This window comes from Denticeps clupeoides, chromosome 12, assembly GCF_900700375.1.
Source record: "Denticeps clupeoides chromosome 12, fDenClu1.1, whole genome shotgun sequence".
Taxonomy (NCBI): domain Eukaryota; kingdom Metazoa; phylum Chordata; class Actinopteri; order Clupeiformes; family Denticipitidae; genus Denticeps; species Denticeps clupeoides.
Window position 1 is genome coordinate 22,471,590 of NC_041718.1, and position 23,819 is coordinate 22,495,408.

At 42.1% G+C, this 23,819-nt stretch overlaps 34 non-coding genes and 14 pseudogenes across 34 annotated transcripts; all 48 read left to right on the forward strand.

The window, feature by feature from the left end:
* The first annotated feature begins 148 nt into the window (after nucleotides 1–148).
* On the forward strand, nucleotides 149–267 carry LOC114801545 (5S ribosomal RNA). The gene has a single exon (XR_003751578.1). It is a non-coding gene; the product is annotated as a 5S ribosomal RNA (ribosomal RNA).
* Nucleotides 268–410: 143 nt separating this feature from the next.
* LOC114801426 (uncharacterized) lies at nucleotides 411–530 on the forward strand (annotated as a pseudogene).
* Nucleotides 531–675: 145 nt separating this feature from the next.
* Nucleotides 676–794, forward strand: LOC114801399 (5S ribosomal RNA). Its single transcript, XR_003751505.1, has one exon. It is a non-coding gene; the product is annotated as a 5S ribosomal RNA (ribosomal RNA).
* A 144-nt stretch (nucleotides 795–938) lies between these two features.
* On the forward strand, nucleotides 939–1,057 carry LOC114801565 (5S ribosomal RNA). The gene has a single exon (XR_003751598.1). It is a non-coding gene; the product is annotated as a 5S ribosomal RNA (ribosomal RNA).
* Nucleotides 1,058–1,201: 144 nt separating this feature from the next.
* On the forward strand, nucleotides 1,202–1,320 carry LOC114801406 (5S ribosomal RNA). Its single transcript, XR_003751513.1, has one exon. It is a non-coding gene; the product is annotated as a 5S ribosomal RNA (ribosomal RNA).
* A 145-nt stretch (nucleotides 1,321–1,465) lies between these two features.
* LOC114801552 (5S ribosomal RNA) lies at nucleotides 1,466–1,584 on the forward strand. The gene has a single exon (XR_003751585.1). It is a non-coding gene; the product is annotated as a 5S ribosomal RNA (ribosomal RNA).
* A 144-nt stretch (nucleotides 1,585–1,728) lies between these two features.
* Nucleotides 1,729–1,847, forward strand: LOC114801541 (5S ribosomal RNA). The gene has a single exon (XR_003751574.1). It is a non-coding gene; the product is annotated as a 5S ribosomal RNA (ribosomal RNA).
* A 144-nt stretch (nucleotides 1,848–1,991) lies between these two features.
* On the forward strand, nucleotides 1,992–2,110 carry LOC114801546 (5S ribosomal RNA). Its single transcript, XR_003751579.1, has one exon. It is a non-coding gene; the product is annotated as a 5S ribosomal RNA (ribosomal RNA).
* Nucleotides 2,111–2,254: 144 nt separating this feature from the next.
* On the forward strand, nucleotides 2,255–2,373 carry LOC114801536 (5S ribosomal RNA). Its single transcript, XR_003751569.1, has one exon. It is a non-coding gene; the product is annotated as a 5S ribosomal RNA (ribosomal RNA).
* Nucleotides 2,374–2,517: 144 nt separating this feature from the next.
* On the forward strand, nucleotides 2,518–2,636 carry LOC114801420 (uncharacterized; annotated as a pseudogene).
* A 144-nt stretch (nucleotides 2,637–2,780) lies between these two features.
* On the forward strand, nucleotides 2,781–2,899 carry LOC114801553 (5S ribosomal RNA). Its single transcript, XR_003751586.1, has one exon. It is a non-coding gene; the product is annotated as a 5S ribosomal RNA (ribosomal RNA).
* A 144-nt stretch (nucleotides 2,900–3,043) lies between these two features.
* LOC114801419 (uncharacterized) lies at nucleotides 3,044–3,162 on the forward strand (annotated as a pseudogene).
* A 144-nt stretch (nucleotides 3,163–3,306) lies between these two features.
* Nucleotides 3,307–3,425, forward strand: LOC114801554 (5S ribosomal RNA). The gene has a single exon (XR_003751587.1). It is a non-coding gene; the product is annotated as a 5S ribosomal RNA (ribosomal RNA).
* A 144-nt stretch (nucleotides 3,426–3,569) lies between these two features.
* Nucleotides 3,570–3,688, forward strand: LOC114801398 (5S ribosomal RNA). The gene has a single exon (XR_003751504.1). It is a non-coding gene; the product is annotated as a 5S ribosomal RNA (ribosomal RNA).
* A 145-nt stretch (nucleotides 3,689–3,833) lies between these two features.
* Nucleotides 3,834–3,952, forward strand: LOC114801564 (5S ribosomal RNA). Its single transcript, XR_003751597.1, has one exon. It is a non-coding gene; the product is annotated as a 5S ribosomal RNA (ribosomal RNA).
* A 144-nt stretch (nucleotides 3,953–4,096) lies between these two features.
* Nucleotides 4,097–4,215, forward strand: LOC114801423 (uncharacterized; annotated as a pseudogene).
* Nucleotides 4,216–4,359: 144 nt separating this feature from the next.
* LOC114801547 (5S ribosomal RNA) lies at nucleotides 4,360–4,478 on the forward strand. The gene has a single exon (XR_003751580.1). It is a non-coding gene; the product is annotated as a 5S ribosomal RNA (ribosomal RNA).
* A 143-nt stretch (nucleotides 4,479–4,621) lies between these two features.
* On the forward strand, nucleotides 4,622–4,740 carry LOC114801422 (uncharacterized; annotated as a pseudogene).
* A 144-nt stretch (nucleotides 4,741–4,884) lies between these two features.
* On the forward strand, nucleotides 4,885–5,005 carry LOC114801427 (uncharacterized; annotated as a pseudogene).
* A 146-nt stretch (nucleotides 5,006–5,151) lies between these two features.
* LOC114801417 (uncharacterized) lies at nucleotides 5,152–5,270 on the forward strand (annotated as a pseudogene).
* A 144-nt stretch (nucleotides 5,271–5,414) lies between these two features.
* LOC114801555 (5S ribosomal RNA) lies at nucleotides 5,415–5,533 on the forward strand. The gene has a single exon (XR_003751588.1). It is a non-coding gene; the product is annotated as a 5S ribosomal RNA (ribosomal RNA).
* Nucleotides 5,534–5,677: 144 nt separating this feature from the next.
* On the forward strand, nucleotides 5,678–5,796 carry LOC114801542 (5S ribosomal RNA). Its single transcript, XR_003751575.1, has one exon. It is a non-coding gene; the product is annotated as a 5S ribosomal RNA (ribosomal RNA).
* A 144-nt stretch (nucleotides 5,797–5,940) lies between these two features.
* LOC114801548 (5S ribosomal RNA) lies at nucleotides 5,941–6,059 on the forward strand. Its single transcript, XR_003751581.1, has one exon. It is a non-coding gene; the product is annotated as a 5S ribosomal RNA (ribosomal RNA).
* Nucleotides 6,060–6,203: 144 nt separating this feature from the next.
* Nucleotides 6,204–6,322, forward strand: LOC114801537 (5S ribosomal RNA). The gene has a single exon (XR_003751570.1). It is a non-coding gene; the product is annotated as a 5S ribosomal RNA (ribosomal RNA).
* A 144-nt stretch (nucleotides 6,323–6,466) lies between these two features.
* On the forward strand, nucleotides 6,467–6,585 carry LOC114801421 (uncharacterized; annotated as a pseudogene).
* A 144-nt stretch (nucleotides 6,586–6,729) lies between these two features.
* Nucleotides 6,730–6,848, forward strand: LOC114801409 (5S ribosomal RNA). The gene has a single exon (XR_003751515.1). It is a non-coding gene; the product is annotated as a 5S ribosomal RNA (ribosomal RNA).
* A 144-nt stretch (nucleotides 6,849–6,992) lies between these two features.
* On the forward strand, nucleotides 6,993–7,111 carry LOC114801560 (5S ribosomal RNA). Its single transcript, XR_003751593.1, has one exon. It is a non-coding gene; the product is annotated as a 5S ribosomal RNA (ribosomal RNA).
* Nucleotides 7,112–7,255: 144 nt separating this feature from the next.
* LOC114801424 (uncharacterized) lies at nucleotides 7,256–7,374 on the forward strand (annotated as a pseudogene).
* Nucleotides 7,375–7,518: 144 nt separating this feature from the next.
* LOC114801549 (5S ribosomal RNA) lies at nucleotides 7,519–7,637 on the forward strand. The gene has a single exon (XR_003751582.1). It is a non-coding gene; the product is annotated as a 5S ribosomal RNA (ribosomal RNA).
* A 143-nt stretch (nucleotides 7,638–7,780) lies between these two features.
* On the forward strand, nucleotides 7,781–7,899 carry LOC114801414 (uncharacterized; annotated as a pseudogene).
* Nucleotides 7,900–8,043: 144 nt separating this feature from the next.
* On the forward strand, nucleotides 8,044–8,162 carry LOC114801410 (5S ribosomal RNA). The gene has a single exon (XR_003751516.1). It is a non-coding gene; the product is annotated as a 5S ribosomal RNA (ribosomal RNA).
* Nucleotides 8,163–8,307: 145 nt separating this feature from the next.
* LOC114801540 (5S ribosomal RNA) lies at nucleotides 8,308–8,426 on the forward strand. The gene has a single exon (XR_003751573.1). It is a non-coding gene; the product is annotated as a 5S ribosomal RNA (ribosomal RNA).
* Nucleotides 8,427–8,570: 144 nt separating this feature from the next.
* LOC114801412 (5S ribosomal RNA) lies at nucleotides 8,571–8,689 on the forward strand. The gene has a single exon (XR_003751518.1). It is a non-coding gene; the product is annotated as a 5S ribosomal RNA (ribosomal RNA).
* A 144-nt stretch (nucleotides 8,690–8,833) lies between these two features.
* Nucleotides 8,834–8,952, forward strand: LOC114801562 (5S ribosomal RNA). The gene has a single exon (XR_003751595.1). It is a non-coding gene; the product is annotated as a 5S ribosomal RNA (ribosomal RNA).
* Nucleotides 8,953–9,096: 144 nt separating this feature from the next.
* LOC114801400 (5S ribosomal RNA) lies at nucleotides 9,097–9,215 on the forward strand. The gene has a single exon (XR_003751506.1). It is a non-coding gene; the product is annotated as a 5S ribosomal RNA (ribosomal RNA).
* A 144-nt stretch (nucleotides 9,216–9,359) lies between these two features.
* LOC114801425 (uncharacterized) lies at nucleotides 9,360–9,478 on the forward strand (annotated as a pseudogene).
* A 145-nt stretch (nucleotides 9,479–9,623) lies between these two features.
* On the forward strand, nucleotides 9,624–9,742 carry LOC114801551 (5S ribosomal RNA). Its single transcript, XR_003751584.1, has one exon. It is a non-coding gene; the product is annotated as a 5S ribosomal RNA (ribosomal RNA).
* Nucleotides 9,743–9,885: 143 nt separating this feature from the next.
* Nucleotides 9,886–10,004, forward strand: LOC114801415 (uncharacterized; annotated as a pseudogene).
* A 144-nt stretch (nucleotides 10,005–10,148) lies between these two features.
* On the forward strand, nucleotides 10,149–10,267 carry LOC114801411 (5S ribosomal RNA). The gene has a single exon (XR_003751517.1). It is a non-coding gene; the product is annotated as a 5S ribosomal RNA (ribosomal RNA).
* A 145-nt stretch (nucleotides 10,268–10,412) lies between these two features.
* Nucleotides 10,413–10,531, forward strand: LOC114801557 (5S ribosomal RNA). The gene has a single exon (XR_003751590.1). It is a non-coding gene; the product is annotated as a 5S ribosomal RNA (ribosomal RNA).
* Nucleotides 10,532–10,675: 144 nt separating this feature from the next.
* Nucleotides 10,676–10,794, forward strand: LOC114801413 (5S ribosomal RNA). Its single transcript, XR_003751520.1, has one exon. It is a non-coding gene; the product is annotated as a 5S ribosomal RNA (ribosomal RNA).
* A 144-nt stretch (nucleotides 10,795–10,938) lies between these two features.
* Nucleotides 10,939–11,057, forward strand: LOC114801563 (5S ribosomal RNA). The gene has a single exon (XR_003751596.1). It is a non-coding gene; the product is annotated as a 5S ribosomal RNA (ribosomal RNA).
* A 144-nt stretch (nucleotides 11,058–11,201) lies between these two features.
* LOC114801401 (5S ribosomal RNA) lies at nucleotides 11,202–11,320 on the forward strand. The gene has a single exon (XR_003751507.1). It is a non-coding gene; the product is annotated as a 5S ribosomal RNA (ribosomal RNA).
* Nucleotides 11,321–11,465: 145 nt separating this feature from the next.
* LOC114801566 (5S ribosomal RNA) lies at nucleotides 11,466–11,584 on the forward strand. Its single transcript, XR_003751599.1, has one exon. It is a non-coding gene; the product is annotated as a 5S ribosomal RNA (ribosomal RNA).
* A 145-nt stretch (nucleotides 11,585–11,729) lies between these two features.
* Nucleotides 11,730–11,845, forward strand: LOC114801431 (uncharacterized; annotated as a pseudogene).
* A 145-nt stretch (nucleotides 11,846–11,990) lies between these two features.
* On the forward strand, nucleotides 11,991–12,109 carry LOC114801544 (5S ribosomal RNA). The gene has a single exon (XR_003751577.1). It is a non-coding gene; the product is annotated as a 5S ribosomal RNA (ribosomal RNA).
* Nucleotides 12,110–12,253: 144 nt separating this feature from the next.
* Nucleotides 12,254–12,369, forward strand: LOC114801430 (uncharacterized; annotated as a pseudogene).
* Nucleotides 12,370–12,513: 144 nt separating this feature from the next.
* Nucleotides 12,514–12,632, forward strand: LOC114801558 (5S ribosomal RNA). Its single transcript, XR_003751591.1, has one exon. It is a non-coding gene; the product is annotated as a 5S ribosomal RNA (ribosomal RNA).
* Nucleotides 12,633–23,819: the final 11,187 nt, after the last annotated feature.

A 23,819-nucleotide genomic window follows, 5' to 3' on the forward strand; every position in this document is an offset into this window, starting at 1 on the left:
AGCGTTAACTGTTGAAAAACTTTTTAAATGAAGTTTTTTTTGCTTCGCTTTGTTAGTTTTTATCTAAAGTAAGTTAAGAGGTATTTTCACTCTGTGATATGTTTTCAAGCCTAGGTTGTTTAAAGTCCAAGATTTTCAAGCAGAGATTGCTTACGGCCGTACCAGCCCAAGAACGCCCGGTCTCGTCTGATCTCGGAAGCTAAGAAGGCTTGGGCCTGGTTAGTACTTGGATGGGAGACCTCCTGGGAATACCAGGTGCTGTAAGCTTTAACTGTTGAAAAACTTTTAAAATGAAGTTTTTTTGCATCGCTTTGTTAGTTTTTATCTAAAGTAAGTTAGGAGGTATTTTCACTCTGTGATATGTTTTCAAGCCTAGGTTGTTTAAAGTCCAAGATTTTCAAGCAGAGATTGCTTACGGCCAATACCAGCCCAAGAACGCCCGGTCTCGTCTGATCTCGGAAGCTAAGAAGGCTTCGGCCTGGTTAGTACTTGGATGGAAGACCTCCTGGGAATACCAGGTGCTGTAAGGTTTAACTGTTGAAAAACTTTTTAAAATGAATTTTTTTTTGCATCGCTTTGTTAGTTTTTATCTAAAGAAAGTTAAGAGGTATTTTCACTCTGTGATATGTTTTCAAGCCTAGGTTGTTTAAAGTCCAAGATTTTCAAGCAGAGATTTCTTACGGCCATACCAGCCCAAGAACGCCCGGTCTCGTCTGATCTTGGAAGCTAAAGAGGCTTGGGCCTGGTTAGTACTTGGATGGGAGACCTCCTGGGAATACCAGGTGCTGTAAGCTTTAACTGTTGAAAAACTTTTTAAAATGAAGTTTTTTATCATCGCTTTGTTAGTTTTTATCTAAAGTAAGTTAAGAGGTATTTTCACTCTGTGATATGTTTTTAAGCCTAGGTTGTTTAAAGTCCAAGATTTTCAAGCAGAGATTGCTTACGGCCATACCAACCCAAGAATGCCCGGTCTCGTCTGATCTCGGAAGCTAAGAAGGCTTGGGCCTGGTTAGTACTTGGATGGGAGACCTCCTGGGAATACCAGGTGCTGTAAGCTTTAACTGTTGAAAAACTTTTTAAAATAATTTTTTTTTGCATCGCTTTGTTAGTTTTTATCTAAAATAAGTTAAGAGGTATTTTCACTCTGTGATATGTTTTCAAGCCTAGGTTGTTTAAAGTCCAAGATTTTCAAGCAGAGATTGCTTACGGCCATACCAGCCCAAGAACGTCCGGTCTCGTCTGATCTCGGAAGCTAAGAAGGCTTGGGCCTTGTTAGTACTTGGATGGGAGACCTCCTGGGAATACCAGGTGCTGTAAGCTTTAACTGTTGAAAAACTTTTTAAAATGAAGTTTTTTTTACATCGCTTTGTTAGTTTTTATCTAAAGTAAGTTAAGAGGTATTTTCACTCTGTGATATGTTTTCAAGCGTAGGTTGTTTAAAGTCCAAGATTTTCAAGCAGAGATTGCTTACGGCCATACCAGCCCAAGAACGCCCGGTCTTGTCTGATCTCGGAAGCTAAGAAGGCTTGGGCCTGGTTAGTACTTGGATGGGAGACCTCCTGGGAATACCAGGTGCTGTAAGCTTTAACTGTTGAAAAACTTTTTAAAATGAAGTTTTTTTGCATTGCTTTGTTAGTTTTTATCGAAAGTAAGTCAAGAGGTATTTTCACTCTGTGATATGTTTTCAAGCCTAGGTTGTTTAAAGTCCAAGATTTTCAAGCAGAGATTGCTTACGGCCATACCAGCCCAAGAACGCCCGGTCTCCTCTGATCTCGGAAGCTAAGAAGGCTTGGGCCTGGTTAGTACTTGGATGGGAGACCTCCTGGGAATACCAGGTGCTGTAAGCTTTAACTGTTGAAAAACTTTTTAAAATTAAGTTTTTTTGCATCGCTTTGTTAGTTTTTATCTAAAGTAAGTTAAGAGGTATTTTCACTCTGTGATATGTTTTCAAGCCTAGGTTGTTTAAAGTCCAAGATTTTCAAGCAGAGATTGCTTACGGCCGTACCAGCCCAAGAACGCCCGGTCTCGTCTGATCTCGGAAGCTAAGAAGGCTTGGGCCTGGTTAGTACTTGGATGGGAGACCTCCTGGGAATACCAGGTGCTGTAAGCTTTAACTGTTGAAAAACTTTTTAAAATGAAGTTTTTTTGCATCGCTTTGTTAGTTTTTATCTAAAGTAGGTTAAGAGGTATTTTCACTCTGTGATATGTTTTCAAGACTAGGTTGTTTAAAGTCCAAGATTTTCAAGCAGAGATTGCTTACGGCCATACCAGCCCAAGAACGCCCGGTCTCGTCTGATCTCGGAAGCTAAGAAGGCTTGGGCCTGGTTAGTACTTGGATGGGAGACCTCCTGGGAATACCAGGTGCTGTAAGCTTTAACTGTTGAAAAACTTTTTAAAATGAAGTTTTTTTGCATCGCTTTGTTAGTTTTTATCGAAAGTAAGTCAAGAGGTATTTTCACTCTGTGATATGTTTTCAAGCCTAGGTTGTTTAAAGTCCAAGATTTTCAAGCAGAGATTGCTCACGGCCATACCAGCCCAAGAACGCCCGGTCTCGTCTGATCTCGGAAGCTAAGAAGGCTTGGGCCTGGTTAGTACTTGGATGGGAGACCTCCTGGGAATACCAATTGCTGTAAGCTTTAACTGTTGAAAAACTTTTTGAAATGAAGTTTTTTTCCATCGCTTTGTTAGTTTTTATCTAAAGTAGGTTAAGAGGTATTTTCACTCTGTGATATGTTTTCAAGCCTAGGTTGTTTAATGTCCAAGATTTTCAAGCAGAGATTGCTTACGGCCATACCAGCCCAAGAACGCCCGGTCTTGTCTGATCTCGGAAGCTAAGAAGGCTTGGGCCTGGTTAGTACTTGGATGGGAGACCTCCTGGGAATACCAGGTGCTGTAAGCTTTAACTGTTGAAAAACTTTTTAAAATGAAGTTTTTTATCATCGCTTTGTTAGTTTTTATCTAAAGTAGGTTAAGAGGTATTTTCACTCTGTGATATGTTTTCAAGACTAGGTTGTTTAAAGTCCAAGATTTTTAAGCAGAGATTGCTTACGGCCATAGCAGCCGCAGAACGCCCGGTCTCCTCTGATCTCGGAAGCTAAGAAGGCTTGAGCCTGGTTACTACTTGGATGGGAGACCTCCTGGGAATACCAGGTGCTGTAAGCTTTATCTGTTAAGAAACTTTTTCAAATGAAGTTTTTTTGCATCGCTTTGTTAGTTTTTATCTAAAGTAGGTTAAGAGGTATTTTCACTCTGTGATATGTTTTCAAGCCTAGGTTGTTTAAAGTCCAAGATTTTCAAGCAGAGATTGCTTACGGCCATACCAGCCCAAGAACGCCCGGTCTTGTCTGATCTCGGAAGCTAAGAAGGCTTGGGCCTGGTTAGTACTTGGATGGGAGACCTCCTGGGAATACCAGGTGCTGTAAGCTTTAACTGTTGAAAAACTTTTTAAAATGTAGTTTTTTTGCATCGCTTTGTTAGTTTTTATCTAAAGTAAGTTAAGAGGTATTTTCACTCTGTGATATGTTTTCAAGCCTAGGTTGTTTAAAGTCCAAGATTTTCAAGCAGAGATTGCTTACGGCCATACCAGCCCAAGAACGCCCGATCTCGTCTGATCTCGGAAGCTAAGAAGGCTTGGGCCTGGTTAGTACTTGGATGGGAGACCTCCTGGGAATACCAGGTGCTGTAAGCTTTAACTGTTGAAAAACTTTTTAAAATGTAGTTTTTTTTGCATCGCTTTGTTAGTTTTTATCTAAAGTAAGTTAAGAGGTATTTTCACTCTGTGATATGTTTTCAAGCCTAGGTTGTTTAAAGTCCAAGATTTTCAAGGAGAGCTTGCTTACGGCCATACCAGGCCAAGAACGCCTGATCTCATCTGATCTCGGAAGCTAAGAAGGCTTGGGCCTGGTTAGTACTTGGATGGGAGACCTCCTGGGAATACCATGTGCTGTAAGCTTTAACTGTTGAAAAACTTTTTAAAATGAAGTTTTTTTGCATCGCTTTGTTAGTTTTTATCTAAAGTAAGTTAAGAGGTATTTTCACTCTGTGATATGTTTTCAAGCCTAGGTTGTTTAAAGTCCAAGATTTTCAAGCAGAGATTGCTTACGGCCATACCAGCCCAAGAACGCCCGGTCTCGTCTGATCTAGGAAGCTAAGAAGGCTTGGGCCTGGTTAGTACTTGGATGGGAGACCTCCTGGGCATACAAGGTGCTGTAAGCTTTAACTGTTGAAAAACTTTTTAAAATGAAGTTTTTTTGCATCGCTTTGTTAGTTTTTATCTAAAGTAAGTTAAGAGGTATTTTCACTCTGTGATATGTTTTCAAGCCTAGGTTGTTTAAAGTCCAAGATTTTCAAGCAGAGATTGCTTACGGCCGTACCAGCCCAAGAACGCCCGGTCTCGTCTGATCTCGGAAGCTAAGAAGGCTTGGGCCTGGTTAGTACTTGGATGGGAGACCTCCTGGGAATACCAGGTGCTGTAAGCTTTAACTGTTGAAAAACTTTTAAAATGAAGTTTTTTTGCATCGCTTTGTTAGTTTTTATCTAAAGTAAGTTAGGAGGTATTTTCACTCTGTGATATGTTTTCAAGCCTAGGTTGTTTAAAGTCCAAGATTTTCAAGCAGAGATTGCTTACGGCAATACCAGCCCAAGAACGCCCGGTCTCGTCTGATCTCGGAAGCTAAGAAGGCTTCGGCCTGGTTAGTACTTGGATGGAAGACCTCCTGGGAATACCAGGTGCTGTAAGGTTTAACTGTTGAAAAACTTTTTAAAATGAATTTTTTTTGCATCGCTTTGTTAGTTTTTATCTAAAGTAAGTTAAGAGGTATTTTCACTCTGTGATATGTTTTCAAGCCTAGGTTGTTTAAAGTCCAAGATTTTCAAGCAGAGATTTCTTACGGCCATACCAGCCCAAGAACTGCCCGGTCTCGTCTGATCTTCGGAAGCTAAGAAGGCTTGGGCCTGGTTAGTACTTGGATGGGAGACCTCCTGGTAATACCAGGTGCTGTAAGCTTTAACTGTTGAAAAACTTTTTAAAATGAAGTTTTTTTATGCATCGCTTTGTTAGTTTTTATCTAAAGTAAGTTAAGAGGTATTTTCACTCTGTGATATGTTTTCAAGCCTAGGTTGTTTAAAGTCCAAGATTTTCAAGCAGAGATTGCTTACGGCCATACCAACCCAAGAATGCCCGGTCTCGTCTGATCTCGGAAGCTAAGAAGGCTTGGGCCTGGTTAGTATTTTAATGGGAGACCTCCTGGGAATACCAGGTGCTGTAAGCTTTAACTGTTGAAAAACTTTTTAAAATGAATTTTTTTTGCATCGCTTTGTTAGTTTTTATCTAAAGTAAGTTAAGAGGTATTTTCACTCTGTGATATGTTTTCAAGCCTAGGTTGTTTAAAGTCCAAGATTTTCAAGCAGAGATTGCTTACGGCCATACCAGCCCAAGAACGCCCGGTCTTGTCTGATCTCGGAAGCTAAGAAGGCTTGGGCCTGGTTAGTACTTGGATGGGAGACCTCCTGGGAATACCAGGTGCTGTAAGCTTTAACTGTTGAAAAACTTTTTAAAATGAAGTTTTTTTGCATTGCTTTGTTAGTTTTTATCTAAAGTAAGTCAAGAGGTATTTTCACTCTGTGATATGTTTTCAAGCCTAGGTTGTTTAAAGTCCAAGATTTTCAAGCAGAGATTGCTTACGGCCATACCAGCCCAAGAACGCCCGGTCTCCTCTGATCTCGGAAGCTAAGAAGGCTTGGGCCTGGTTAGTACTTGGATGGGAGACCTCCTGGGAATACCAGGTGCTGTAAGCTTTAACTGTTGAAAAACTTTTTAAAATTAAGTTTTTTTGCATCGCTTTGTTAGTTTTTATCTAAAGTAAGTTAAGAGGTATTTTCACTCTGTGATATGTTTTCAAGCCTAGGTTGTTTAAAGTCCAAGATTTTCAAGCAGAGATTGCTTACGGCCGTACCAGCCCAAGAACGCCCGGTCTCGTCTGATCTCGGAAGCTAAGAAGGCTTGGGCCTGGTTAGTACTTGGATGGGAGACCTCCTGGGAATACCAGGTGCTGTAAGCTTTAACTGTTGAAAAACTTTTTAAAATGAAGTTTTTTTGCATCGCTTTGTTAGTTTTTATCTAAAGTAGGTTAAGAGGTATTTTCACTCTGTGATATGTTTTCAAGACTAGATTGTTTAAAGTCCAAGATTTTCAAGCAGAGATTGCTTACGGCCATACCAGCCCAAGAACGCCCGGTCTCGTCTGATCTCGGAAGCTAAGAAGGCTTGGGCCTGGTTAGTACTTGGATGGGAGACCTCCTGGGAATACCAGGTGCTGTAAGCTTTAACTGTTGAAAAACTTTTTAAAATGAAGTTTTTTTGCATCGCTTTGTTAGTTTTTATCGAAAGTAAGTCAAGAGGTATTTTCACTCTGTGATATGTTTTCAAGCCTAGGTTGTTTAAAGTCCAAGATTTTCAAGCAGAGATTGCTCACGGCCATACCAGCCCAAGAACGCCCGGTCTCGTCTGATCTCGGAAGCTAAGAAGGCTTGGGCCTGGTTAGTACTTGGATGGGAGACCTCCTGGGAATACCAATTGCTGTAAGCTTTAACTGTTGAAAAACTTTTTGAAATGAAGTTTTTTTCCATCGCTTTGTTAGTTTTTATCTAAAGTAGGTTAAGAGGTATTTTCACTCTGTGATATGTTTTCAAGCCTAGGTTGTTTAAAGTCCAAGATTTTCAAGCAGAGATTGCTTACGGCCATACCAGCCCAAGAACGCCCAGTCTTGTCTGATCTCGGAAGCTAAGAAGGCTTGGGCCTGGTTAGTACTTGGATGGGAGACCTCCTGGGAATACCAGGTGCTGTAAGCTTTAACTGTTGAAAAACTTTTTAAAATGTAGTTTTTTTGCATCGCTTTGTTAGTTTTTATCTAAAGTAAGTTAAGAGGTATTTTCACTCTGTGATATGTTTTCAAGCCTAGGTTGTTTAAAGTCCAAGATTTTCAAGGAGAGATCGCTTACGGCCATACCAGGCCAAGAACGCCCGATCTCGTCTGATCTCGGAAGCTAAGAAGGCTTGGGCCTGGTTAGTACTTGGATGGGAGACCTCCTGGGAATACCATGTGCTGTAAGCTTTAACTGTTGAAAAACTTTTTAAAATGAAGTTTTTTTGCATCGCTTTGTTAGTTTTTATCTAAAGTAAGTTAAGAGGTATTTTCACTCTGTGATATGTTTTCAAGCCTAGGTTGTTTAAAGTCCAAGATTTTCAAGCAGAGATTGCTTACGGCCATACCAGCCCAAGAACGCCCGGTCTCGTCTGATCTAGGAAGCTAAGAAGGCTTGGGCCTGGTTAGTACTTGGATGGGAGACCTCCTGGGCATACAAGGTGCTGTAAGCTTTAACTGTTGAAAAACTTTTTAAAATTAAGTTTTTTTGCATCGCTTTGTTAGTTTTTATCTAAAGTAAGTTAAGAGGTATTTTCACTCTGTGATATGTTTTCAAGCCTAGGTTGTTTAAAGTCCAAGATTTTCAAGCAGAGATTGCTTACGGCCGTACCAGCCCAAGAACGCCCGGTCTCGTCTGATCTCGGAAGCTAAGAAGGCTTGGGCCTGGTTAGTACTTGGATGGGAGACCTCCTGGGAATACCAGGTGCTGTAAGCTTTAACTGTTGAAAAACTTTTAAAATGAAGTTTTTTTGGATCGCTTTGTTAGTTTTTATCTAAAGTAAGTTAGGAGGTATTTTCACTCTGTGATATGTTTTCAAGCCTAGGTTGTTTAAAGTCCAAGATTTTCAAGCAGAGATTGCTTACGGCAATACCAGCCCAAGAACGCCCGGTCTCGTCTGATCTCGGAAGCTAAGAAGGCTTCGGCCTGGTTAGTACTTGGATGGAAGACCTCCTGGGAATACCAGGTGCTGTAAGCTTTAACTGTTGAAAAACTTTTCTAAATGAATTTTTTTTGCATCGCTTTGTTAGTTTTTATCTAAAGTAAGTTAAGAGTTGTTTTCACTCTGTGATATGTTTTCAAGCCTAGGTTGTTTAAAGTCCAAGATTTTCAAGCAGAGATTACTTACGGCCATACCAGCCCAAGAACGCCCGGTCTCGTCTGATCTCAGAAGCTAAGAAGGCTTGGGCCTGGTTAGTACTTGGATGGGAGACCTCCTGGGAATACCAGGTGTTGTAAGCTTTAAATGTTGGAAAAACTTTTTAAAATGAAGTTTTTTTGCATCGCTTTGTTAGCTTTTTTCTAAAGTAAGTTAAGAGGTATTTTCACTCTGTGATATGTTTTCAAGCCTAGGTGGTTTAAAGTCCAAGATTTTCAAGAAGAGATTGCTTACGGCCATACCAGCCCAAGAACGCCCGTTCTCGTCTGATCTCGGAAGCTAAGAAGGCTTGGGCCTGGTTAGTACTTGGATGGGAGACCTCCTGGGAATACCAGGTGCTGTAAGCTTTAACTGTTGAAAACCTTTTTAAAATGAATTTTTTTTGCATCGCTTTGTTAGTTTTTATCTAAAGTAAGTTAAGAGTTATTTTCACTCTGTGATATGTTTTCAAGCCTAGGTTGTTTAAAGTCCAAGATTTTCAAGCAGAGATTGCTTACGGCCATACCAGCCCAAGAACGCCCGGTCTCGTCTGATCTAGGAGGCTAAGAAGGCTTGGGCCTGGTTAGTACTTGGATGGGAGACCTCCTGGGAATACCAGGTGCTGTAAGCTTTAACTGTTGAAAAACTTTTTAAAATGAAGTTTTTTTGCATCGCTTTGTTAGTTTTTATCTAAAGTAAGTTAAGAGGTATTTTCACTCTGTGATATGTTTTCAAGCCTAGGTTGTTTAAAGTCCAAGATTTTCAAGCAGAGATTGCTTACGGCCATACCAGCCCGAGAACGCCCGGTCTCGTCTGATCTAGGAAGCTAAGAAGGCTTGGGCCTGGTTAGTACTTGGATGGGAGACCTCCTGGGAATACCAGGTGCTGTAAGCTTTAACTGTTGAAAAACTTTTTAAAATGAAGTTTTTTTGCATCGCTTTGTTAGTTTTTATCTAAAGTAAGTTAAGAGGTATTTTCACTCTGTGATATGTTTTCAAGCCTAGGTTGTTTAAAGTCCAAGATTTTCAAGCAGAGATTGCTTACGGCCATACCAGCCCAAGAAGGCCCGGTCTCGTCTGATCTCGGAAGCTAAGAAGGCTTGGGCCTGGTTAGTACTTCGATGGGAGACCTCCCGGGAATACCAGGTGCTGTAAGCTTTAACTGTTGAAAAACTTTTTAAAATGAAGTTTTTTTGCATCGCTTTGTTAGTTTTTATCTAAAGTAAGTTAAGAGGTATTTTCACTCTGTGATATGTTTTCAAGCCTAGGTTGTTTAAAGTCCAAGATTTTCAAGCAGAGATTGCTTACGGCCATACCAGCCCAAGAACGCCCGGTCTCGTCTGATCTAGGAAGCTAAGAAGGCTTGGGCCTGGTTAGTACTTGGATGGGAGACCTCCTGGGCATACAAGGTGCTGTAAGCTTTAACTGTTGGAAAAACTTTTTAAAATGAAGTTTTTTTGCATCGCTTTGTTAGTTTTTATCTAAAGTAAGTTAAGAGGTATTTTCACTCTGTGATATGTTTTCAAGCCTAGGTTGTTTAAAGTCCAAGATTTTCAAGCAGAGATTGCTTACGGCCGTACCAGCCCAAGAACGCCCGGTCTCGTCTGATCTCGGAAGCTAAGAAGGCTTGGGCCTGGTTAGTACTTGGATGGGAGACCTCCTGGGAATACCAGGTGCTGTAAGCTTTAACTGTTGAAAAACTTTTAAAATGAAGTTTTTTTGGATCGCTTTGTTAGTTTTTATCTAAAGTAAGTTAGGAGGTATTTTCACTCTGTGATATGTTTTCAAGCCTAGGTTGTTTAAAGTCCAAGATTTTCAAGCAGAGATTGCTTACGGCAATACCAGCCCAAGAACGCCCGGTCTCGTCTGATCTCGGAAGCTAAGAAGGCTTCGGCCTGGTTAGTACTTGGATGGAAGACCTCCTGGGAATACCAGGTGCTGTAAGCTTTAACTGTTGAAAAACTTTTTTAAATGAATTTTTTTTGCATCGCTTTGTTAGTTTTTATCTAAAGTAAGTTAAGAGTTATTTTCACTCTGTGATATGTTTTCAAGCCTAGGTTGTTTAAAGTCCAAGATTTTCAAGCAGAGATTACTTACGGCCATACCAGCCCAAGAACGCCCGGTCTCGTCTGATCTCAGAAGCTAAGAAGGCTTGGGCCTGGTTAGTACTTGGATGGGAGACCTCCTGTGAATACCAGGTGCTGTAAGCTTTAACTGTTGGAAAAACTTTTTAAAATGAAGTTTTTTTGCATCGCTTTGTTAGCTTTTTTCTAAAGTAAGTTAAGAGGTATTTTCACTCTGTGATATGTTTTCAAGCCTAGGTGGTTTAAAGTCCAAGATTTTCAAGAAGAGATTGCTTACGGCCATACCAGCCCAAGAACGCCCGTTCTCGTCTGATCTCGGAAGCTAAGAAGGTTTGGGCCTGGTTAGTACTTGGATGGGAGACCTCCTGGGAATACCAGGTGCTGTAAGCTTTAACTGTTGAAAACCTTTTTAAAATGAATTTTTTTTGCATCGCTTTGTTAGTTTTTATCTAAAGTAAGTTAAGAGTTATTTTCACTCTGTGATATGTTTTCAAGCCTAGGTTGTTTAAAGTCCAAGATTTTCAAGCAGAGATTGCTTACGGCCATACCAGCCCAAGAACGCCCGGTCTCGTCTGATCTAGGAGGCTAAGAAGGCTTGGGCCTGGTTAGTACTTGGATGGGAGACCTCCTGGGAATACCAGGTGCTGTAAGCTTTAACTGTTGAAAAACTTTTTAAAATGAAGTTTTTTTGCATCGCTTTGTTAGTTTTTATCTAAAGTAAGTTAAGAGGTATTTTCACTCTGTGATATGTTTTCAAGCCTAGGTTGTTTAAAGTCCAAGATTTTCAAGCAGAGATTGCTTACGGCCATACCAGCCCGAGAACGCCCGGTCTCGTCTGATCTAGGAAGCTAAGAAGGCTTGGGCCTGGTTAGTACTTGGATGGGAGACCTCCTGGGAATACCAGGTGCTGTAAGCTTTAACTGTTGAAAAACTTTTTAAAATGAAGTTTTTTTGCATCGCTTTGTTAGTTTTTATCTAAAGTAAGTTAAGAGGTATTTTCACTCTGTGATATGTTTTCAAGCCTAGGTTGTTTAAAGTCCAAGATTTTCAAGCAGAGATTGCTTACGGCCATACCAGCCCAAGAAGGCCCGGTCTCGTCTGATCTCGGAAGCTAAGAAGGCTTGGGCCTGGTTAGTACTTCGATGGGAGACCTCCCGGGAATACCAGGTGCTGTAAGCTTTAACTGTTGAAAAACTTTTTTAAAATGAAGTTTTTTTGCATCGCTTTGTTAGTTTTTATCTAAAGTAAGTTAAGAGGTATTTTCACTCTGTGATATGTTTTCAAGCCTAGGTTGTTTAAAGTCCAAGATTTTCAAGCAGAGATTGCTTACGGCCATACCAGCCCAAGAACGCCCGGTCTCGTCTGATCTTGGAAGCTAAGGAGGCTTGGGCCTGGTTAGTACTTGGATGGGAGACCTCCTGGGAATACCAGGTGCTGTAAGGTTTAACTGTTGGAAAAACTTTTTAAAATGAAGTTTTTTTGCATCGCTTTGTTAGCTTTTTTCTAAAGTAAGTTAAGAGGTATTTTCACTCTGTGATATGTTTTCAAGCCTAGGTTGTTTAAAGTCCAAGATTTTCAAGCAGAGATATCTTAAGGTCATACCAGCCCAAGAACGCCCGGTCTCGTCTGATCTCGGAAGCTAAGGAGGCTTGGGCCTGGTTCTTTGGATGGCAGACCTCCTGGGAATACCAGGTGCTGTAAGCTTTAAAGGTTAAAAAACTTTTTAAAATGAAGTTTTTTTGCATCGCTTTGTTAGTTTTTTTCTAAAGTAAGTTAAGAGCTATTTTTCACCCTGTGATACGTTTTTAAGCCTAGGTTGTTTAAAGTCCAAGATTTTCAAGCAGAGATTGCTTACGGCCATACCAGCCCAAGAACGCCTGGTCTCGTCTGATCTCGGAAGCTAAGAAGGCTTGGGCCTGGTTAGTACTTGGATGGGAGACCTCCTGGGAATACCAGGTGCTGTAAGCTTTAACTGTTGAAAAACTTTTTAAAATGAAGTTTTTTTGCATCGCTTTGTTAGTCTTTTTCTAAAGTAAGTTAAGAGGTATTTTCACTCTGTGATATGTTTTCAAGCCTAGGTTGTTTAAAGTCCAAGATTTTCAAGCAGAGATTGCTTACGGCCATTCCAGCCCTAGAACGCCCAGTCTCGTCTGATCTCGGAAGCTAAGGCTTGGGCCTGGTTAGTACTTGGATGCCAGAGCTCCTGGCAATACCAGGTGCTGTAAGCTTTAACTGTTGAAAAACTTTTTAAAATGAAGTTTTTTTGCATCGCTTTGTTAGTTTTTTTCTAAAGTAAGTTAAGAGGTATTTTCACTCTATGATACGTTGTCAAGCCTAGGTGGTTTAAAGTCCAAGATTTTCAAGAAGAGATTGCTTACGGCCATATCAGCCCAAGAACGCCCGTTCTCGTCTGATCTCGGAAGCTAAGAAGGCTTGGGCCTGGTTAGTACTTGGATGGGAGACCTCCTGGGAATACCAGGTGCTGTAAGCTTTAACTGTTGAAAACCTTTTTAAAATGAAGTTTTTTTGCATCGCTTTGTTAGTTTTTTTCTAAAGTAAGTTAAGAGGTATTTTCACTCTGTGATATGTTTTCAAGCCTTTTTTGTTTAAAGCCCAAGATTTTCAAGCAGAGAGTGCTTACGGCCATACCAGCCTAAGATTGCCCGGTCTCGTCTGATCTCGGAAGCTAAGAAGGCTTTTTATAATTCCCTTTTACAATTCCAACTTAGGTGAATATTTTTTAAAAATGACAAAGTCTAAAAAAAAAAACATGAGTCAGATGCGAAAAAGTGGAAAAAATGATAGTCCAGAAAAAAACTTAAGTCAGAAAAAGAAAGGTTGAAAAAAATGACAGTTAAAAAAAATGACTTTGTCATTTTTTTCACTTTTGATTTATGTTTTTTTTACTTTGTAAATTTTTTAGCATTTTACAATTCCAACTTAGGTGAATAAGTGGATAAAATAACAAAGTTAAAAAAAACAAAAGTCAAAAGTGAAAAAGGGAAAAAACTGACAAAACTGATTTAATAAAGAACAAAAGTCAGAAATAAAAAATGGAAAAAAAATACTTTGTCATTTGTTTTTTCACTTTTTCGCTTCTTTGTCATTTTTTTAACCTTTTCAGTTCTGACTTAAGTTTTTCACTGGACTTCTCACTGGACTTCTGACATTTGTTTTTTTATTACTTCTATTTTTTTCCACTTCTGACTTAGTTTTTTTCTGGTTTTATTTAGGTTTTATTATTTTTTCCCCTTTTTTTTAATTCTGACCTTTTTTTTTTACATTGTCTTTTTTTCAACTTTTTCGCATTTGAGTCATGTTTTTTTGGACTGTCATTTTTTCCACTTTTCCACTTCTGACAGGTTTTTTTTTGGAATTGTAAAATGCTAAAAAAAAAAAAATGTCAGTTTTGTTAGTTGTTCCACTTTTTTACTTCTGACTTTTTTTTTTTTATCAGTTTTTTCAGTTTTTTCACTTTTTCTAATCTGACATTTTTTTTAAATCTGATGTGAAAAAAGTGGAAAAAATGACAAAGTCAAAAAAAAAATGATTCAGATGCGAAAACTTGAAATAAAGACAATATAAAAAATGTCAGATGTCCAAATGTCCAAAGTGGAAAAAATGAAAGTCCAAAAAAAAACATGAGTCAGAAGCGAAAAAGTTGAAAAAAAGACAATGTAAAAAAAATGATAAAGTCCAGAAAAAAAAACTTAAGTCAGAAGTGGAAAGGTGGAAAAAATTTGAAAGTAAAAAAAAAACTAAAGTTAAAAGTGAAAAAAGTGGAAAAGCTGACAAAACGTACCTGTTTTTTTTTGGACTGTCATTTTTTTCACTTTTTTACTTCTGACTTTTTTTTTTTTTGGACTTTGTCATTTTGACATAGTAAATTTTTGAGCATTTTACAATTCCAACTTAGGTAACAAAAGCGGAAAAACTGACAAAGTAAAAAAAAAAAAAACATGGAAGTGGGAAAAATGATAAAGTCCAGAAAAAAAACTTAAGTCAGAAGTGGAAAGGTGGAAAAAATTAGAAAGTTAAAAAAAAACAAAAGTCAGAAGTAAAAAAGTGAAAAAACTGATTTAAAAAAAAAAACAAAAGTCAGAAGTAAAAAAGTGGAAAAACTAACAAAACAGACATTTTTTTTTACTTTGTCAATTTTTGAGCATTTTACAATTCCAACTTAGGTGAATCAGTGTAAAAATGACAAAGTCCAAAAAATTTTAAAAAAAAACGTAAAAAAGACAGTGGGCAGTGGGCAGCCATGACAGGCGCCCGGGGAGCAGTGTGTGGAGACGGCTGCCCCCATCTGCCGATTAATATTATTTAGGCTCACAATCAAGATATCCATGCTCCGACCACAGAAACCTTTAATAGCTCTTTGTCTCAGGTATAACAAAGAATTAATTAAACATTCTTTTGATATCGCAGATAATGGCCACTGCCTCCTTTCTGAAATGGCAGAGAACTCCCACCAGTGAATTAATTAGGTCAGGACCTGACAAGAAAGTGTCATTTAAGGAAATGTCATGAAATTAAACAACTCTTATCTTGCCAGGTTTGAAGGTCATCAAACCATGATGAGGTATATACCAAAGGTCCTCTCCCACTGCTGCCTCTGGAACTCTGGAACATTATTTATCACATCTTCCATAAAGGCCTTGTAATGATCATGGAACTGCTGATTAGCCTTTAACTTTCTCTTTAAATGATTTGAAGGCAAATTGTGGCCAATTTATTATTATTTGGTAGTCAGGGAGGACTTTGACCTTTTCTAAATGACCATCTGGTCTCTCTCTAATGGCTTTACTGAGAAGCTGAATAAAGTGCACATCATCTTGAGAGACAAGTTTGCCCTCAGAGTTTCTTTCACTGAAGTCTGACTCCAGAACTCTCAAAATGTCTGTAGTGGATGGAGCAGCAATTTCCTTCACTGCGACTCTGTGCACAAACCTGTGGTTTCCTTGTCTATCCAGATGGGGGTTTACTGCTCCAATGATGCTACCTCCAGCTCTCTAACAAGATCTTCCAAGACAAACGCTGAACCACTCAAATTTTATTTGTCACATACATAGTCATACACGGTTTGATATGCAGTGAAATGCTTTAGCAACTGCTACTGATGACAGTATTGCAAATATTGCAAGTAAAAATTTAACCAATATGTCTTTAGCATAAAACTTAAAATATGCGTAACAGGTAGAATGAAGGTGTGCAAATGAATAAAGTTTAAGGACAAATTGAAAAGTAAAAACATTTGTGCAAGAGTAAAAATAAGAGTAAAGAGTTTGTGCAAAAATTCTGGGGGGGGGGGGTCACAATAGTGGCATCTTCTGGTGGATAGAGCTGGGTGTCATCAGCGTAATAAGTGATAAGAGAAGCCATGTGATTTGATGATGTGACCAAGAGAGCAAGTGTATATTGAGAATAGAAGGGGGCCAAGGACAGAGGATTGTGGAACCTCTGTGGTTACCCTAGGGAGGACAAATGTCTCACCTCCCCATGATACCTTTAAAGACCTGTCGTAAAGATAAGAGGTTAACCAATTTAGTACGGTTCATGTAACTCCTAAATCTGTGAGTGTGGTGAGAAGAATTTCACGATTAACTGTGTCGAAGGCAGCAGATAGAAGAAGTAGGATAAGGACAGATGATCTGCGGGCAGCACGATGGTCATCCATCATTACCAGGAGGGAGGTTTCATTCGAATTTCCTTAACTGAAACCAGACTGAAAAGGGTCAAGAAGATCATGCTCGTGGAGAAATGAAGAATGTTGAGCCAGGACAGGACTTTCAAGAATTTTTGAAAGAAAAGGAAGGTTGCAGACTGGCCAGTAGCTACCAATAGCTATCCAATACAGACGGGTTTAATGTGTTTTTTTTTTTAGCAGGGGAGCAATGACAGCCTGTTTGAAAGCATTGGGAAATGTTCCTGTTGTTAGTGAGGAATTTAAAATGTGTGTCAGAGTAGATACTATGTCGGGCTGAAGGAGGTGTGAGGGGATTGGATCCAGGGAGCAGGTGGTGGGGTGACTAGACTGGAGAAGTTTAGACCCGTCCAATTCAGAGGGCGGAGTGAAAGAAGACATTTTTATGGCTTCAGAGGTAACAGCGGGATGAGGTCTGGGGTTAGGGGGGGGAGAATTGTTTGCTAATGTCAGCCACCTTCTCTGTGAAGAAGGTAGCAAAGTCTTCAGATGAGAGAGAAGTAGAGGGGGGAGCTGGTGGAGGATTCGGTTGAAAGTAGAGAATAGTTTGCGAGAGTCTTTGCAGTTGCTTACTTTGTCCTGGAAGTATCTAGTCTTTGCTGTAGTGACAGAAGCTCAAAAAACCCACATTAAACCCATCTCTACTGGATAGCTACCGCCCAGTCTCCAACCTTCCTTTTCTTTCAAAAATTCTTGAAAGAGCAGTCCTGGCTCAACTTTCCTCATTTCTCCACAAGCATGATCTTCTCGACCCTTTTCAGTCTGGTTTCAGGAAAGGACATTCAACTGAAACCTCCCTCCTGGCAATGATGGACGACCTTCGTGCTGCAAGAGCTGCCCGCAGATCATCTGTCCTTGTCCTACTTGATCTATCTGCTGCCTTCGATACAGTTAACCACGAATTTCTTCTCACCACACTCTCTGATTTAGGAGTCACAGGAACCGTACTAGATTGGTTCACCTCTTATCTTTACGACAGGTCCTTCAAGGTATCATGGGGAGATGAGACTTCTGTCCTCTCTAGGGTAACCACAGGGGTTCCACAAGGCTCTGTCCTTGGCACCCTTCTGTTCTCAATATACACTCGCTCACTTGGTCACATCATCCAATCACATGGCTTCTACTATCACTCTTATGCTGATGACACCCAGCTCTATCTGTCATTCCCACCAGAAGATGCTACTATAGCAACAAAAATTTCGGCCTGCCTCTCAGACATATCGGCATGGATGTCTGAGCGACACCTCCAACTCAACCTATCCAAAACCGAGATTCTCATCTTTCCGGGCAACAATTCCCCTCAGCAAAACCTTTCAATTCAAATTGGATCGCTACTGTTAACACCCACGGCATCTGCAAAAAGCCTTGGAGTTTGGATAGATGACAAACTGAGTTTGAACCATCATGTTGCTGCGATCTCCAGATCCTGCAGGTTCACTCTCTACAACATTCGCAAGATTCGGCCTTTTCTCTCACAACAGGCTACGCAGCTCCTCGTCCAGGCAATAGTCATCACCAAACTCGACTACTGTAACTCTCTCCTGGCTGGAGCCTCTGCAGTCACCATAAAACCACTCCAGATGATCTGAAATATGGCAGCCCGTCTCATTTTCAATCAGCCAAAATACACCCATGTTACACCTCTTCTTACCTCCCTCCACTGGCTCCCGGTAGCTGCTCGCATTGAGTTCAAATCCTTGATGCTTGCCTACAGGGCTGTAAATGGAACTGCGCCCTCCTACATCAACACACTACTACCTAGCTACACTCCTGCACGCTCTCTCAGATCGGCAAACGAAAGGAGACTAAAAATTCCTTCTTCACGGGGTCTCCGATTCCAATCATGTCTGTTCTCCGTTGTTGTCCCTGGCTGGTGGAACAACCTGCCCTCCTCCACACGACTAGCTGAGACTATCACCACTTTTAAGAAGCAGGTGAAAACCCTCTTATTCAAAAAATATTACAGACAAATCTAACACTTACACACGCGCATGCATACACATTGCACAAACAATACAAAAATGTATAAATACATTATAATTTTTCTTAGTCTAGCACCTAACAATCTCTGAGCATGCTCTTCACTGACAAGTCTAAGCCTTATCAGGGCTCTTAGTTTGTAAACTCAATATTCTATAGTCGCTTTGGATAAAAGTGTCTGCTAAATAAAGTAAAGTAAAGTAAAGTAAAGAAGCAGAGAAGGATGTCAGGAAAGATTGATACTTACTAAGTTGAACCGGGCACTTAGATTTCTTCCACTGCCTTTCAGCTGATCTAAGATGGGTCCTGCGGCAGCGAAACTCATCAGAGAGCCACAGTGAGGGTGCACGTTAAGTGGGTGGGTGTGGTGCGTGCCAGGAGGGATAGTCTGAAATGAATAAAAGAGTGATCGGATACATGTAGAGGAATGACAGATGTGTTGGCTGTGGAGCAGTTGCATGTAAGTATGAGATCTAGTTGCTTTCCAGCTCTGTGCGTTGCTGGCATGCTGAGAAGTGTGAAGTTGGAAGCAGAGATGAAATTTTGGAAATAAGCTGTTTGTGGCTTGAGGAGGTCGAGGTTGAAGTCTCCTAGTAGCACAAGGGGCAGTTCCTCATCTCAAAGTGCAGTGATTGTCACATTTGTGTCTAGTTCCTCTACAAAGTTCCCCAGCAGACCTGGAGGATGATATACAGCAACTATGGACATTTTAACGGATGTGTAATAATTACTGCATGGAATTCAAAACTGGTAGTTTGAGTAGCAGAAACCGGAGTGAATCTCCATTCCTTGGAAATGTGCAAGCCTGTGCCCCCTCCCCTGCCAGGGGGTATGAGAGAAGTAGCCAGTGGGGCAGTGGTGGCCTAGCGGTTAAGGAAGCGGCCCCGTAATCAGAAGGTTGCCGGTTCGAATCCCGATCCGCCAAGGTGCCACTGAGGTGCCACTGAGCAAAGCACCGTCCCCACACACTGCTCCCCGGGCGCCTGTCATGGCTGCCCACTGCTCACTCAGGGTGATGGGATAAAGGCAGAGGGCAAATTTCACTGTGTGCATCGTGTGCTGTGCTGCTGTGTATCACATGTGACAATCACTTCACTTTAAAAAGAAGTCTGTGGAAAGGGCTGCAGGTGTAGGTGCGGATCCAGGTCTCAGTCAGTGCGAGTACTTGGAGGTTTCGTTCTGTTGCAAAAGTGGGAATGAAGTCAGCTCCACAGTTCCACAGCCCGAATGAGTACTCAAGGTGGCAAGACGAGGCCTGGGAGAGTGTGCGCAGGTTGAGTGTGTTGAGCGTTCTGTGTGTATTGAATCTAGGAGGCGCCTGGAACGAATGAGAGGAATGATCTGGAAGGACATGATCAGCAGAAAGAAGCTGGAGAAGAACATAAGTGTTTTTACTGCTCGGCTGAGTCGCGCAGGATGAGTCGCAGGTCTTTACCCAAGCCTGTTGCGATTACCGCTGTGTTTAAGTGCAAACAGACCACAAACCTTTAGTACCACTCATAAATACATATAAGTAAAGTGAAGTGATTGTCACATGTGATACACAGCAGCACATGGTGCACACAGTGAAATTTGTCCTCTGCATTTAACCCATCACCCAGAGTGAACAGTGGGCAGCCATGACAGGCGCCTGGGGAGCAGTGTGTGGGGACGGTGCTTTGCTCAGTGGCACCTCAGCGACAACTTGGCAGATCCGGCAACCTTCTGATTACGGGGCCACTTCCTTAACTGCTAGTCCACCACTGAGATTGTATGTGGAGGCAGAGCATGTCCCAGGCTTTCATAGTTGCAACTCATAGTTGCAGACACCCTCTCTCAAGCCCTTGAGGGGGGAGGACAGTGAAGACACAGACCAGGTAGTACAAGCATATGTGGAGTCAGTCGTGAGTAATGCACTGTTCTCGTCAAAGTGACTCACCGAGATCCAAGTAGCCACAAGAAACAATGAGGATCTGCAGCAGATTGTAAGTTACATCAGGAAAGGATGGCCACTAAAGTAAATAATGCAACTGTCTTTACAACTGTATTACTCTGTTAGAGCACACCTCTCAGAAACTGATGGGCTAGTATTGTTCCAGCAAAGGCTGGTCATTCCTGTCAATCTACCCAGGGTGCTGAGACAATTGCATGAAGGACACCAAGGTTTGACAAGGTGCCGTGCACAAGCCAAGATGTCCGTGTGGTGGCCATGTATCGGTAAGGACATAACTCAGCTGATGTCAACATGCCAATTCTGCATTGAAAAAAGCCCACGCAGAGACGAGAACCTTTAATGACCACTACTTTACCTGGAGGTCCCTGACAACGCATCGCGGTGTGAACTATCCAAACAGAATTACCTCATTGTAACAGATTACCATGTAAGAGACATTGAAATAGCTCATTTGTCTTCAACTGCTAGTCTTCAGGTTATCAACAGACTCAAGAGCATGTTCACAAGATGGGGAATATCACTGGAGCTGGTGAGTTATAATGCAACACAGTTCACATCTGCTGAATTCAAGGATTTTTGTCAAAATTATTCCCAAGCGAATGGTGCACCTGAGCGTACGGTACAGACTGCTAAACACATATTGCGACAGCCAGACCCACATCTCGCTCTGATGTGCTACACAGTGACCCTGTGTAGGATCAGAGACAGCCAGTTCAACCAAATGAATGTGCCTCACCAGGGAAAACATCACTTATGGTTGTGCAGGTGACATCAAGAGGTAGAGAGGTCAGACTTCCTCTCAGATATAGAGACATTTAAGCTATGCTGCTTTCCACATGCGTTCAGAGAGTGTTGGATTACTTTTAGGACTGTTCCATAAACATAGAGTTATGATAGATAGGAACAACAACTATCGAGGGCAGAATAATCCCTACGTTGCTGTGAAGTGAAGTGAAGTGATTGTCACATGTGATACAAAGCAGCAGAGCACACAATGCACACAGTGAAATTTGCCCTCTGCATTTAACCCATCACCCTGAGTGAGCAGTGGGCAGCCATGACAGGCACCCAGGGAGCAGTGTGTGGGGACAGTGCTTTGCTCAGTGGCACCTCAGTGGCACCTTGGCGGATTGGGATTCGAACCGGCAACCTTCTGATTACAGGGCCGCTTCCTTAACCGCTAGGCCACCACTGCCCCATTGGTGGCCTGTGGATTGCGGGTAGTCTACCCCAAAATACTAGTTTATTAATAATTTGTTTTTAGATACTGATAAATGTTCATTTAAGAGATTGGTGTGTTTGGGAAAATGTAGATAAAGATTAACTTATCTTCAAAAGGGGGAGATGCCATGATTGGGTTTACTAGGCTTCCGTAGTCACATGTTAAGTTGTTCTAGGTATACATGCATTGCAACAAAGACAGCTAGCACACTCTTAATGCAAGAGAATCGTAAGAATTAATCCTAGGCCATTTCATTAGATTGTCTTTGAAAGCTTTCAATAAATTGATTTGCTTTCTGATCCTCATATGCATCTTCAACGCTTCTGTCAAAGAAAAAAAGAGAAAAGCGGGAAAATGTATCAAAGAGTAAAAATACACCCTGACATACTTTAGTAATAAACTAACAAAATGATGTAAAAAAAATTCAACTCAAATGATTCATCAATATTTAAAGCTTACAGCACATGGTATTCCCAAGCAGTATCCCATCGAAGTACTAACTAGTACTCCCCCGCAATGCCTGAGTGAACTTTTAGTTCTTTATGACCCGCCACGCCCCCTTCGATCAATGGGAGCAGGGTCACTACTGGTACCAAAAGTACAGAAGGTCACAGCTGGAAGCAGATCCTTCTCCTATAGAGCTCCACAGTTGTGGAACAGCTTGCCTGTCAGTGTCCGGGACTCAGACACAGTCTCAGTGTTTAAATCCAATCTCAAAACCTATTTGTTTTCTCTGGCTTTTTGTTGAAGTCCTAGACCCTCATTTCACTTCAATTTGACGCAGTGTCAATTATAAAGTCCAGTTTATCACAGAGTCCCCCTGTTAGACACAGACAAAGTTAAATTCACCCTAGTTAGGCTGTCCTAGTTAGGGTACTGGGCCACTGTAGCACCAATATACCACTATAACCACATATTTCAGTATCGGTTGTATAGTGCCACCGTCTGCTTCTGTTTGTTTTCTGCGAGACACGGAATCAAGCACCCAGACTACTGGCAGACCCCAGTGAAGAGACAAGCAGATAAATCTGCTAAATGAGGACATAGAATGAAATGAACCAGAGGGTCACCACAGCCACCTCCACCGTTACAAATACAACTTCAGTGATCTTCAAGTGTACCAGTAGCATCATTATGGACACGTAATCTAGACCATGACACTGGACTACATTCTGGACTTCTCTAACCCTACAACTGTAGGACCTATTATTATATCATCCCCAACCCTGCACTGACACCATTTGCAGGCTCACTCTACCCTGGAAGGGGGTCCCTCTCCTGTTTGGACTGTGCAATACACCCGCCGTCTTTCAGCAGTTCATTAACAATGCTCTCCAGGACGTGCTGGGATGGTGGGTGTATGCCTACCTGGATGACGTGCTCATTTATTCGCCCACCCTGGAATCCCATATCCAACATGTGAGAGCAGTCCTGAAGAGATTCCTTGCCCACTGACTGTACTGTAAGTTGGAAAAATGTGCCTTCCACCAGCGCTCAACCACATTCCTGGGTTTTATCATCTCGTCCCAGGGTGTGGCCATGGAGCCCAAGAAGCTGGAAGCAGTTGCATCGTGGCCCCTACCCACGACACTGAAACAGCTGCAACGGTTTCTTTGGTTTGCAAATTTCTATCATCGCTTCATCCGTGGTTACAGTACAGTCGCAGCACCCCTTACTGCTCTCACCAAGCCTTCATCACGTCCGTTTCACCTAACCACTGAGGCCATTCAGGCTTTCAAGTCCTTATCCCTTCGTTTCACCACCACTCCTATTCTTCAACACCCCGATCCTTCCCTTCCGTTTGTGGTAGAAGTGGATGCATCAGAGGAGGGTGCTGGTGCTGTTCTCTCTCAACGCGTTCCGGACCGGGAATTGCACCTGTTTCTTCTCACGGAAGTTCACCCCTGTGCAGCGCCGCTACGGGGTGGGGGACCGTGAGCTGCTGGCAGTCAGGTGGGCACTCGAAGAGTTGGGGCACTGGCTGCAAAGTTGTGACACCCCCTTTCTGGTCTGGACCGATCATCAAAACCTCATCTGCATCAAAGCTGCTAAACAACTCAATCCCCGCCAGGCGAGGTGGGCTCTGTTTTTTGAACAATTTAACTTCCAGCTCTCCTACCGTCCCTGGACCCACCTCGCCTTGGACTTCATCACCGGTCTCCCAGAAGCCAATGGAATGACCACCATCCTGTCCATAGTGGATCGCTTCTCTCTCGCCCTGCCTGGCCTACCATCCTCTGCCACAACTGCTGACCTTGTGCTTCAACATGTGGTCTGCCTCCATGGGTTCACCCAGGACATTGTCTCCGATCGGGGACCCCAGTTTGTCTCAGCTGTGTGGAAGGCGTTCTGCCGCCTCATTGGTTCCACCTACAGTCTCTCCTCTTGCTACCATACTCAGACCAACGGCCAGGTGGAGAGAACCAACCAACAGCTGGGACAATACCTGCGACAATACCAGCTGGGACAACATCAACGCACCTGGCCCGGTTTTCTCCTTTGGGCAGAGCTGGCCCATAACCTACAGGTCTCCTCCACCACCGGCCATAGCCCCTTCGAAATATGCTATGGCTTTCAACCCACCATCTTCACTCAACAGATGCCCGCAGGTGGGGTCCCGTCGGCCCGTCAGATGATCCGTGGATGCCGAAATGCCTGGAGAACAGCATGGTCGGCAGTCCTCACCACCTCACGCAGGATGTCCACCCAGCACGACCGCCGGCACCCCCACCGACTGCGCTTCCAAGTGGGACAGAGAGTGTGGCTGTCTACGCAGGACCTTCGTCTCAGGACTGAGTCGCATAAAGTGTCCCCTAGGTACATCGGGCCATTTCAGATC